Raw genomic sequence first — 13,655 nt, 5'->3', positions numbered from 1 at the left:
GCCATAATTTTTATAAAAATACCACTGCAAAGAATGTCTAAGGAGTACGTCAAAGTGACATCAAATTAACACATCGATTACCCCTGAGACCACTATATTTCATTGATATCTTCCATTACATGACGTGCCATTTTTCAAGGGAAAATTCTGGAACAATCCAATCTAGATTGTACAAGGAAATTAGAACAAATTATCCAACCTCTTTTTAAATTAAATTATATTGACAAAAGGATAAACATTTGAAGCAGAGGATAACATGGGTGTGGCAAAATGCAGTTCTAAATTCAAATCCCTCTAAGGCAAGCTATGAAATTGAAATCAATAAATTTGGTCATTTGTGAACTGGCACGAGAAAAATAACTGTAAAAGCTACCAGACTGTTGTAAAAACCAGCTGCTCACTAATATCCTTCAACGAGGGACCTAACACCCACTTTGCCTGGCCTACATGTGACTATGTGATTGACTCTTAATGTCCTCAGGGCAGCTAGAGATGGGTGTTGCCCACATCCTAAGAACAAAATAATAATTAAAAGATGCAGGGCTGGGGGGAGAGAGTAGGATTAATTTTGGATTGCTCGAGCAAAGAACCAGTACAGACTCAATGGGCTGTGTTGTAAACATGTGTGGTTCACCTTCTGGTAGGCTGCACCTGCAATGGAATGGCAGTGGTAAAAGAAATTCAGTGTGACAAATTTCATCATTTTAAAGTTACAATATCCAATGCAATGAACAGAATCTAGGGAAAGGGCCTTGTGTCTAGCTGTTCACTGCTGAGTGTAATCCTCAGCTGGTCATTTCAGCATCACAAGTATTATAGGACCGCATAACAACAATTGACAAATATTTGTTGAGGGGTTGGGTGGGGGGCTAATCAGAAAAAAACATAGGAAACTGAAGCAGAAATAATAAGTAGGTAGTAAACATTGAACAAGTACATTTTCTAAATTAAAATAATTTCACAAGAAGGTACTTTCCAAATATGGTATCTTGAGAATGAATAACTTAGAAATAGCTCGTCCAGTTGAAAAATAGTATCAGTAAGTAAAATCTATGTGTCAGCCTTGGCTCAGCAGTAGCACTCATGCTTGAGTCAGAAGGTTGTGGGTTCAACTACTCCAAGACTTGAGCACCTAATGAGAACTGACCTGGCCCAGGTAAATTGGAATCAAAGATTGGCAGACAAAACTGTAATTGAACAATGGGCAGCCTTTAAGGAGGAGGTTGTTAAGATACCGTTTAGATACATTCCCATGAGGGAGAAAGGTAGGGCAATTAAAGCCAGAGCTCCCTGGATGACAAAAGAGATAGAGAGTAAGATGAATCAGAAAAAAGGGGCATATGATAGATGTCAGATTGATAACACAAATGAGAACTAAGCAGAATATAGAAAGTTCAGAGGGGAAGTGAAAAAGGAAATAAGAGGGGCATAGAGATAGTATGAGAATAGACTGGCAGCAAACATAAAAGGGAATCCAAAAGTCTATATCGTTGCTGGGTCAAAATCCTGGAACTCCCTTCCTAACAGCACTGTGGGAGAACCTTCACCACACGGACTGCAGTGGTTCAAGAAGACGGCTCACCACCACCTTCTCAAGGACAATTAGGGATGGGCAATAAATGCCGGCCTCGCCAGCAACGCCCACATCCCATGAACGAATAAAAAAAAACATCCGAGGATGAGCAACATCACCAGCCTCGCCAGGCACGGCATCCACCTCCGCCATGTGGAGCTCCACAACACAGTGCTACGCCACAGGCACCTGCACAAGAGCACAGAGGGCAACAACAGAGAAAGCGACGTTGCAGGAGGCGCTACCCTCGCAACAGGGTCTACAGACCGAGGCTCAGCTTCCTGGACCTCTCTGAGGAGCAGTGCATACGAAGGCTCAGAGTCAGTCGCCAGGTAGTCGCAGACATCTGCAGCCTCCTTCATGCTGAGCTGATCCCGGCTGGGCCGAGCAGAATCTCCTTACCTGTCACTGTCAAAGTCACCACTGCCCTCAACTTCTTCGCCTCCGAATCATTCCAGGGTGGCACCAGGGACATCGCCGGGGTCTCTCAGTCGTCTGCACACAAGTGCATAAGGCAGGTCACCGACGGCTTGTTTTGCAGGGCCTCGCACCAAGGCAAATTCCCCATGGACGACCTCAGCCAGACGGAGAGGGCAATGGGATCCCACACTGCGGCTGGCTTCCAACAGGTGCAGGGTGTAATTGATTCCACCCATATAGCAACACGAGCACCTCCACAAGAGCCAGGACTGTTCATCAACAGGAAGGGCTATCACTCCATCAACACTCAGCTCACCTGTGACCACCGCAAGAGATTCCTTCACGTGTGCACCAGATACACTGGCAGCTGCCACGATTCCGTCATCCTCCGGGAATCCAACATCCCGCCCCTCTTCCACGCACCGAACACCCGCAAGGGCTGGCTGCTTGGGGACAAGGGATATCCCCTGCACGCTTGGCTCATGACACCTCTGAGGAACCCCATCACTGAGCAACAGCGTCGATATGACAACCACGTTGCTACCAGGTCTACAATTGAGCATGCTATAGGGCTGCTCAAGATGTGCTGCAGGTGCCTTGATCGTTCTGGGGGAGCGCTTCAATACACACCAGAGAGAGTGGGACGCATTATAGTCGTATGTTGTGCCCTGCACAACAGGGCACAACAGAGAGGGGTGCCGCTTGAGGAGGCCCCATCCACATCTGCCACCCACATTGAGGAGGGGGAGGGGGCAGAGAAGGAGGAGCAGGAGGAGGCAGAGGAGGAGGAGGAGGAGGAGCAGGAGCAACCCATGGGCAGAATAATGGCTCACCTGGCTGATCGTGAGGCCAGGGAGTCAGTGATATGTGAACGGTTCTTCTAACATCAGACAGTGTGAAGAGTCCACTCCTCAGACCACCTGGATAGAGCAGCGCCCACACCAGCTCCCCCCCACTCCCTGCACAAAACAGTCCTGCAACTACACATACACCCACTGCAGAGTGACCCGATGAGTAGCATCAATGTCAGCGTTCATGGTGAGTCTCATGAAAGGGCCTTATTACAGAAGTCAGTGAACAACGACAACGAGACGCACGACAACGCAAAATTGTCGAGCAGAAATTGATAGCCAAGTTCCGCACCCATGAGGACGGCCTCAACCGGGATCTTGGGTTCATGTCACGCTACATGTAAACCCACCAGCGAGAAAAAGTTATCTGTTTTTAATACAACTGGACATTCTCTCTCTCTCTGCCTTTCGGGTCTCTTTCTCTCTCTGTCTTTGTAATCTGACCCATTGTGTATTCAGTATACTGGGATGTAATGTTTTCCGTGGCTAACCTGTCTGAACACCAACGACACCTTTGATTGCTGTGATCGTCTCCCAGCCGAGATGTGATAGGGGGCAGTTGGAAAGATTATCTGTAATCACCAGGCATTGTTCTCTGACTATATATGCTGTGCGTTTTCAGAACCCTTCACTCACCTGACGAAGGAGGTAAGCTCCGAAAGCTTGTGATTTAAAATAAAACTGTTGGACTATAACCTGGTGTTGTGCAAGTCCTGACATTTGTCCACCCCAGTCCATCACCGGCATCTCTACATCAGTGAAGAATGGCCAAGACGCAGCAATAGTGATGACAATCATAATATTTAATGTGAGTTCAACAAAAAGCAAATATATATAAAAAACATGACCAACCGTCAAACACCCTTGTGCATCCCCTTCGTGCTTACAAAACCTTCGCGTTACGCTTCCGACTACTTCTACGTGGTGCATCCCCTGCAGCTGCAGCAGAGGTAGTGGCAGGTTGCTCTTGTTCATGCCCTGACTGACTAGATGCTTTGGGCCTACGCCCTCTGGGTTTCGGTGCCCGTGCGGGCTCCCTCTAAAGACTGTTCCACCTGTACCTGTGCAGGGGCAGACTCGGCCACCTGGAGAGGAGGCAGCATTGCGGGTACTGGTTGAGAGGGGGACCACGGGTGAGACGTGGGAGCGCTTTGAGTGGCGTCCCCACTTCCATGACCCCTTTCACCATGATCCCTCCCCTGTGCCATGACCACACCACTCCTACCACCCTGCTGGAGAACAGTTTGGAGGAAACGTGTGAAACCTTGTAAGGCCAGTGCTAGTGTATCTGCCTGCCTGTTTAAGGTGGCAGAATGTTGTTCACCCTGAGTCCGAACGGCCGTTGTCAGGGCCGGAATGGACTCATTTGTGAGCTGTGCTTGAAGCTCCCTGGAGGCTAGCCTTCTCTCCATCGCAGACATTCCCGCACTTACCCGCAACAGAGATGCCCTCACGTCCCTGTGACACTATCTCAGAGATGCCCTCACGTCCCTGTGACAGTATCTCAGAGATTCCCTCCTGTATCTGTGCCACCATTCCACTCATGCAGGAGTTGGACTCCTCCATCCTCTGTGCGATTGTGGACTGTGCGCATGACACCTGTTCCAGCTCCTCGCAAATGTACTGCTGTCCCTCGATCATTCTCCTTTTAATGGACGGTCCCCACGGTTCAGCATCTGTGTCCAGCTGAGCAGAGCCTGGAGAGGAGTGCGCCCACTGATGCAGACTCTCCACAGCTGCCCCTGCCACCAATGTCTGCTTGTGCTCACAGGTGTGCGCCCCCAACTAACTGCGGACTAGGACCCACTGAGGTGTGTGTATCTGCGCTGGTGGATGGCTCGCTCACATGTGACGGTGTACCCTCAGAAGCCAGCAGGAATCACCCTCTGCCATCACAGTGGTCGCTGAAGGCCCTGTAAGAGAACAGAAGGCAATATTAAGCATGGTCACAGATGTGTCATATTGCGATGAGCATACTGAGGTGCTGAAGATGGCAAGGCATGTTAATATCAATTCATATTGTGTGTGCTGTACGTTAAAGTTCTGTCACCAGACGTTTGTTGGGTACCAGTCTCGGTGTCCCTGACGGTGCGGCTCAGCTCCAGTGCCTCCTGCTCCACATCTGTGAGGTTGACAATCTGTTGCAGCCCCCCTCCGGTCCTTGCCCTCTCCCATGCATTCTGAGCTCTCTTCTTCTATAAGGGGAGAAAGTACAGAGGCGTGAGTGAGTGATGGTGACGTGGCCAACCGACGAATGCGTTTGGTTTGGGTGTGGTTGACAGTGAAAGAGATGCATCACAGGGTGAGTATGAGACAGAGCCATGACGTTGTATGAGGATTGGGTTGAGTGGCAGTGGTGGGATGACTAATGGGGAGGTGAGGAAGTGCTGAGGAAGTGCAGGTAAGTTGAGGATGAGCTTTAAGTGGGTGTGAGGAGTGATGTGATAGAGAAGTGTTAGAAGTGCAGAATGAGTTGGGGGGTGGGGGCGGTGATGTGTAAGATGGAATGTAGGAGAATCAGTAAGTGTACTCACTTTGGCTGACCTAGTTAGGTCACTGAAGCGCTTCCTGAACTGGAACCAGGTGTGGGAGATGTTGCTGCTGCTGGTGACCTCCTCTGCGACCTCGAGCCAGGCCTTCTTGGTGGCAGAGGCAGGCCACTTCCTCCCTTCTGTTGGGTAGAAGACATCCCTCCTCCTCCTCACCCCATCCAGTAGCACCTGGAATGAGGCATCACTGAATCTAGGAGCAGCCTTTCCCTGGTGCTGTTCCATTGTGCTGTGTGGATTTTTGCTACAGGAGCAGCCATTGGAGGACTGCCCCTTTAAATAGGGGTCCTCCAGCTGACAGCCTGTGATGTGGGTGCGCAGTCCGCCCGCTGCAAAGCTTTTGGACGGCAAACCTAGAAGCCACGTTAAGTGGCTCCAATTATCCCGCGATCGCATGGAAAACGGACAGATTTTATTGGGCGAGTTACCCACGTGCCCAATTGCCGCATCCCCCCCCACTTCCATCCCGCCTCCCCCTAATATCGGGGCCATTGAGAACAAAGCAAGGAAGACATGATGAACCTTTATAAAACATTGGTTTGACCACAATTGGAGTATTGTGTCCAGTTCTGTACACCGCACTTCAGGAAAGATGTGAAGGCCTTAGAGAGGGTGCAGAAAAGATTTACAGGAATGATTCCAGGGACTTTAGTTACGTGGATAACTGGAAAAGCTGGGATTGTTCTCCTTGGAACAGAGAACGTTTAGAGGAGATTTGATAGAGGTATTTAAAATCGTGAAGGATCTAGACAGAGTAGATACAGAGAAACTGTTTCCATTGGCGGAAGGGTCAAGAACCAGAGGACATAGATTTAAGGTGATTGGCAAAAGAACCAAATGTGACGTGAGGAAAAACTTTTTTACACAGCGAGTGGTTAGGATCTGGAATGCACTGCCCGCGGGAGTGGTGGAGGCAGATTCAATCATGGCTTTCAAAAGGGAACTGGATAAGTACTTGAAAGGAAAAAACTTACATGGCTACGGGCATAGGGCAGGGGAGTGGGACTAGCTGGATTGCTCTTGCATAGATCCGGCATGGACTTGATGGGCCGAATGGCCTCCTTCTGTGCTGTAACCTTTCTATGATTCTATATTGTTTCTCTTCTTGCCACCTCCTTTCCTGGGCATTTGGTTCCACAAGCAACAGCCCTCTAGTACCTCACTATTCTTCATGTGTGCAGCTGGACATTGAGCGGTGGCAGGCTATTTGACCATGTGTGTTAACCCTGATATCGTTAACCAATGTTCACTTCCAGCAATGGTCACTAGTCCATATTTCAGGTACACAGTGTCCAGTTCTACTATCCCACTGCCATCTTGGCTGAGATCAGTTGAACTCAGCCCAGCCCATGGATCAATCCTAGGACCTGCTCTGTATAGCCCAGCACTAAGTCAAGAGGTGTTCACTTAACCACGAATCCATTATACTTTATTTGCTTTTGTTAATGACCACCTATAATGCTGGATAATGAAGCTATAGATAATGAAGCAGTCCGTGCCCGCATGCAGCAAGACCTGGACAACATCCAGGCTTGGGCTGATAAGTAGCAAGTAACATTTGCGCCAGACAAGTGCCAAGCAATGACCATCTCCAACAAGAGAGAGTCTAACCACCTCCCCTTGACATTCAACGGCATTACCATCGCCAAATCCCCCACCATCAATATCCTGAGGGTGACCATTGGCCAGAAACTTAACTGGACCAGCCACATAAATACTGTGCCTACAAGAGCAGGTCAGAGGCTGGGTATTCTGTGGGGAGTGACTCACCTCCTGACTCCCCAAAGCCTTTCCACCATCTACAAGGCACAAGTCAGGAATGTGATGGAATACTCTCCACTTGCCTGGATGAGTGCAGCTCCAACAACACTCAAGCAGCTCGAAACCATCCAGGACAAAGCAGCCCGTATGATTGGCACCCCATCCACCACCCTAAACATTCACTCCCTTCACCACCGGCGCACTGTGGCTGCAGTGTGTACCATCCACAGGATGCACTGCAGCAACTCGCCAAGGCTTCTTCGACAGCACCTCCCAAACCCGTGACCTCTACCACCTAGAAGGACAAGGGCAGCAGGCACATGGGAACCAACACCACCTGCACGTTCCCCTCCAAGTCACACACCATCCTGACTTGGAAATATATCGCCGTTCCTTCATCGTCGCTGGGTCAAAATCCTGGAACTCCCTTCCTAACAGCACTGTGGGAGAACCTTCACCACACGGACTGCAGTGGTTCAAGAAGGCGGCTCACCACCACCTTCTCAAGGGCAATTAGGGATGGGCAATAAATGCTGGCCTTGACAGCAACACCCACATCCCATGAACGAATAAAAAAATTGTCATAAACATGACGGAGGAGCCTTCACAAGTTCATTAGGCATTGGAAGCACTTGCTGCTATGCAACCAGGCACCAGAGGCAACCCTCCGCTGGGTTAATGGCATTGGACATATCCCTCTGCCAGGATTCTAGGTATTGGACACATCCCTCTGCCATGATGCCAAGTATTCGACCTCCTGCCTTGATACCAAGCATTAGATACATCCCTCCGCCAGGATACCAAAAGTAGATAAGTCACCCGGTCCAAATGGGATGCATCCTCGGTTGCTGAGGGAAGTAAGGGTGGAAATTGTGGAGGTACTGACCATAATCTTCCAATCAGCCTTAGATACAGGAGTGGTGACAGAGGACTGGAGATTTGCAAATGTTACAACCTTGTTCAAAAAAGGGTGCAAGGAAAAAACCCAGCAACTACAGGCCAGTCAGTTTAACCTCAGTAATGGGGAAACTTTTAGAAATGATAATCCAGGACAAAATTAACAGTCACTTGGACAAGTGTGAATTAATTAAGGAAAGACAGCATGGATTTGTTAAAGGCAAATCAAGTTTAACCAACTTGATTGAGTTTTTTGATGAAGTAACAGAGAGGGTCGATGAGGGCAATGCAGTTAATATGGTGTATGTGGACTTCCAAAAGGCGTTTGATAAAGTGCCGCATAATAGGCTTGTCATCAAAGTTGAAGCCCATGGAATAAAGGGGGCAGGGGCAGCATGGATATAAAATTGGCTCAGTAATCGGAAACGGAGAGTAGTGGTGAACGGTTGTTTTTCGGACTGGAGGGAGGTATACAGTGGTGTTCCCCAGGGGTCGGTACTAGGACCATTGCTTTCTATGATATATATTAATGACTTGGACTTGGGTGTACAGGGCACAATTTTCAAATTTGCAGATGACACAAAACTTGAAAGTGTAGTGAACAGTGAGGAGGATAGTGATAGACTTCAAGAGGATATAGACAGGCTGGTGGCATGGGTGGACACGTGGCAGATGAAATTTAACGCAGAAAAATGCGAAGTGATACATTTCGGTAGGAAGAATGAGGAGAGGCAATATAAACTAGAGGGCACAACTCTAAAAGGGGTACAGGAACAGAGAGATCTGGGGGTTTATGTGCACAAATCGTTGAAAGTGGCAGGGCAGGTTGAGAAAGCGGTTAAGAAAGCATATGGGATCCTACAGGAGTATTGTGTCCAGTTCCGGGCACCGCACTTTAGGAAGGATGTGAAGGCCTTAGAGAGGGTGCAGATGAGATTTACTAGAATGATTCCAGGGATGAGGGACTTCAGTTACATGGATAGACTGGAGAAGCTGGGGTTGTTTTCCTTGGAACAGAGACGGTTGAGAGGAGATTTAATAGAGATATTCAAAATCATGAAGTGTCTGGACAGAGTAGATAGAGAGAAGCTGTTCCCATTGGTGGAGGGGTCAAGAACCAGAGGACATAGATTTAAGGTGATTGGCAAAAGAACCAAAGGCAACATGAGAAAAAACTTCTTTGCACATTAAGTGGTTGTGATCTGCAATGTACTGCCTGATGGGGTGGTGGAGGCAGATTCAATCGTGGCCTTCAAAAGGGAATTGGATAAGTACTTGAAGGGAAAAAATTTGCAAGGCTACAGGGATAGGGCGGGGAGTGGGGCTAGCTGAGTTGCTCTTTCAGAGAGCCGGCACAGACTTGACAGGCCAAATGGCCTCCTTCCATGCTGTAACCATTCTATGATATCTGATATTACCAGAATGTTAGGCATTAGAGACATCCTCCTGCTAAGATGCTGAGCATAAGATGTGTCCCTCTGATAACCTATTGGGCATACCCCTCTGCTGCACTACCAATCAATGGACTTATCCCTGTTAGGCTGTCAGGCATTGGACACATCCCTACACTTCACTACCAGGCATTAATGCATTCCACAGCACCATGCATGAGGTACATTTCCCACTAGACCATCAGGTGTCAGATGCATTGTTCTGTTAAAGGCTCCCACATGTTGGAACACTCCACTTCCAGACTGCCAAGCATCACCAGATGTCATTTCCCCACTAGACTACTACAGACTGGACAGGGATTGGACACAATCTGCTATCCCTTTCACACCTGCACTCCAGGGAGAGTATCAAGGATTAATGTCCCTAATTCTATAGACACAGTAACAATTCACCAACAGTCTGTTGAGATACAGCAAATAGTGCTGCTGTCCTTCTGTGTGCACCATTTTTAAAAGGGAATGACTCCAGTAAATCCTAATGGGAGTTAAAGTCAGGTCTGTGTTAATAAACCCTGAATTATCTATTTCTCGACCATTTGAAATTTTTAATTTGAATTGGCACTCGTGCCTATTAAATATTAAACAAACATTTGTTGACAATCAATATTAGTAAACATGTAAACTTTTTTGAGTCAGTTTTATCAAGAATCTACTTTGGTTTCTTAAATATGTAACTCTATACTTCCATATTACTAGTCACTGTTTTTTCTAGAACATATCATTTGTGCTCGTGCACTGAGATAGCAATTGGTAAAATAACAGTGTAACAAAATGACTAGATTAATAAAGATGGACCACAGAACAGATGACACAATAAAGGCAATTTTAATTCACTCCCCAGGCAGGAACGGGGAGGTGGTGGCCTAAAAATCACAGTAATTCACTTAACACCCCATTTCCACTTAGTTCCCGCCCACTGTCATTTTCCCTAGGCCTTCGTATGGGTGGCCTAAGTGCCCACCTGTTTCATGCAGGAGCCTACTTTTAGTATACTAAGAACATAAGAAATAAGAGCAGGAGTAGGCCATACGGCCCCTCAAGCCTACTCTACCAACCAATAAGATCATAGCTGATCTTCGGCCTCAACTCCACTTTCCTGCCCGATCTCCATATCCTTTGATTCCCTTAGTGTATAAGAATCAGGCTCCAATTAAATACATGGGACCTCGACACAATTTTGATGTACGAATGGGCAGAGTGTGTGCCGTACGCACTCCACCAATTGGTAACCGGCATTGCGCAACTTGAATGCTTTTCCTGGCCCCACAAAAAAACTTACGGTCCTCCACCAACCTGTCCACGATTGGCTCCCTCTGAAGAGAACATTTCTGGCTCGGCTCCACGTTGGAGTTGCTTGAATTCTTACCCTTCAAACCCCACACACAGGTGAGCTGCCTGTGAATTCAACCCTCGCAGCTTTCTGGTTGTATTGGAATGAGGCCCAACCCTCAATGTGGCTCAGGCCTCTTGTCAGGGACTTTAGGCTCTCCTCCCGCCAATCACCTGAGGTCCGCCCAAATTTAAAATCACCTCCATTCGACCCTAACTATCTGTTTTGATGGCATTTTCTCAACGAGCTACTGTGAGGGTTTGTTTTTTTTCTGCTTGGTACATTAACAGTTTTCTGGGTTTTTTGAAACTTTCACACTTTCCCTCCCCTCCTTCAGTTAATCCCTGTTGGGAGAACTGGATGGTGCTGGCCTGGTGAATGGTGCTAATGGCACTCTTTCTCTGAGCTAGCAAGAGGTGAGCTTGACTAATTCTGGGAAAAAAACCATATCAGTGTTCTATCCCTCCTACAGATACCTAACTGAGACCAGCAAAACATACAGTAAATGGGATATTTGAGTTCAAATGCCAGGCAGCATTAACATCCTAATTAACCAAGAAGCCAATACTCTAATGATATTGGTGGTTTATATGAAGACTGGTTCAGGTAACTTATATGGGGAGAGGTTCAGGGACTTTGTATAGAGAGCGGTTTAGGTAGATTATATAGAGAGGGGTTCAGGCAGCTTACATGGAGAGGGGTTCAGATAATTTATACAGAGAGGGGTTCAGGTAGTTTAAATGGAGAGGGGTTTAGGTGGGTTATATGGAGAAAGGTTCAGGCAGTTACCTAGGAGATGTTATAATGCAGCAATCAAATTGAAGTTCAGATAACGTCAGCATTCACCTAACTTGCCTTCTGGACCCCGAGATGAGATTGTAGTTTTGAAATTGACCTACAGCATGAATTTTACTCACAGTATAGGTTCTACTTGATTAATTTTTTCTTTGTTTTGCTGTCGGCATCACCCAATGTAGAAGATAACAAACACACTTGGGGTTGCTGATGCATGTTCATATCCATACTGAAGAATTAATGATTGTGTTTACTCAGAATGATCAACAGCTGATTTCTGGGAAATAATACGGCCAATTATTAACAATCTTAAGTTTCAGTTCCCCATCGATGGAATCCCCCCCGACAAGGGTTACTGCTCCTTGGAATTTCCTCTTTTCTTGCACTCTGCCATTAGTCTTTAATTTTTCAATGTAGACAGGTTGATGGTTTCTGTTGCTGCAATACTTCCTTCCTCATTTAACGTATGCCTGTCTTATGATTAGTTGGCAATTAACGGAGATCCCCAGTTTCGATTCCCAAGTCAATATTCTTATAATCTACATTTAATTTCTTACAAATCTAAAAGGGAAAATGCAGGGCTACCTTTAGAGTGCAGCATAGTGTGATTCGGTTTGGGTTGCACACACACAATGAGCTGAATAATCACCCCCTTCTGTGCTTATGGTTCTATTATGGTTCTATTTACTTTTGAATTCTACTGCATTTGCTAAAAAGGCCGACTCAATTGGGGCATTTCTAAAAGATGCACTCATGCAATATCTTAACTGCATTTTAGGCATCTGATCAGTCATTTACTAAGCCATGGAAACTTCAGACTGCACAATAGAGATTAATATCCTTCTTCCACAATACCACTTTACTAACTAGAAAGGACGAACTTGCATTTATATAGCACTTTTTACATCCTCAGGACATTCTAAATCACTTCACAGCCAATGAAGTACTTTTGAAGTGCAGTCACTGTTGTAATTTAGGGAAATATGGCACCCAATTTGCACAAAGCAAGGTTCCACAAACAGCAATGAGATAAATGATAGATAATCTGTTTTAGTGATGCTGGTTGAGGGATAAATGTTGGCCAGGACACCAGGAGAACTCCCCAGCTCTAGTGCCATGGGAACTTTTACATTCACCTTAGGAGACAGACATGGCCTCAGTTTAACATCTCATTTGAGAGAGAGCACTCCTAACAGTCCCTCAGTACTGGTCTGAAGTGCCAGCATAGATTAATGTGCTCAAGTGCTGGAGAGGGACTTGAACCAATGACCTTCTAACTGGGGAAGAGCGACAAAAATATGTGTACTACTAGAATGTGTGTTGGATTTAATTATAATGTGGATGATCATCGTCCCCGGCAATGAAAACTAAAATGGCAGCCACTTAATGTACTGAGAGTAAAATGATTTACTCCTTTAAAAATTCAAACAGCTACAAACTATATGATAGAATCTCTGCTAAGCCACTGTTTAACATTGTGTGATCATCAAGACTAATGGGGAAAATAAAACAATGCCAAAATTCCTGTCGCGAGAAGCTCTTCATGGGGAGCACCAAATTGTAAATGGCCACCCCAATCTTTGCCAACAGCAAAGGGTTAATATGCTATGGTAAACCACAGAGTGAAGATTTAAGAATTTTTAAATGTTATCTTAACACTCCAGGGTGTGATTTATTCATGTTTTGAATTGTTACAATTTTCCGTAATTGATAAATAAGGTAATCCTATTTGAAATGAATTTAAGATGCTAATCTCTGTTCAAAACATTTAAGTATAAGAAAAAACCCTGAATGATTTAGAAATCAAACTGTACGTAATTGAACATAAAAGTTCCCGTAGCACTAGAGCTGGGGAGTTCTCCTGATGTCCTGGCCAACATTTATCCCTCAACCAGCATCACTAAAACAGATTATCTATCATTTATCTCATTGCTGTTTGTGGAACCTTGCTTTGTGCAAATTGGGTGCCATATTTCCCTAAATTACAACAGTACTTCAAAAGTACTTCAATGGCTGTGAAGTGATTTG

General features: G+C 46.2%; 1 protein-coding gene across 3 annotated transcripts in view; it reads right to left on the bottom strand.

Moving 5' to 3' along the window:
* Positions 1-13,655, bottom strand: part of tagapb (T cell activation RhoGTPase activating protein b) — a 165,075-nt gene that overhangs the window by 10,007 nt on the left and 141,413 nt on the right. The window lies entirely within an intron of this gene.

Source organism: Heptranchias perlo, chromosome 8, assembly GCF_035084215.1.
Source record: "Heptranchias perlo isolate sHepPer1 chromosome 8, sHepPer1.hap1, whole genome shotgun sequence".
Taxonomy (NCBI): Eukaryota; Metazoa; Chordata; class Chondrichthyes; order Hexanchiformes; family Hexanchidae; genus Heptranchias; species Heptranchias perlo.
The sequence above is the reverse complement of the archived record's forward strand: the minus strand, read 5'-3'. Positions and strand labels throughout refer to the sequence as shown.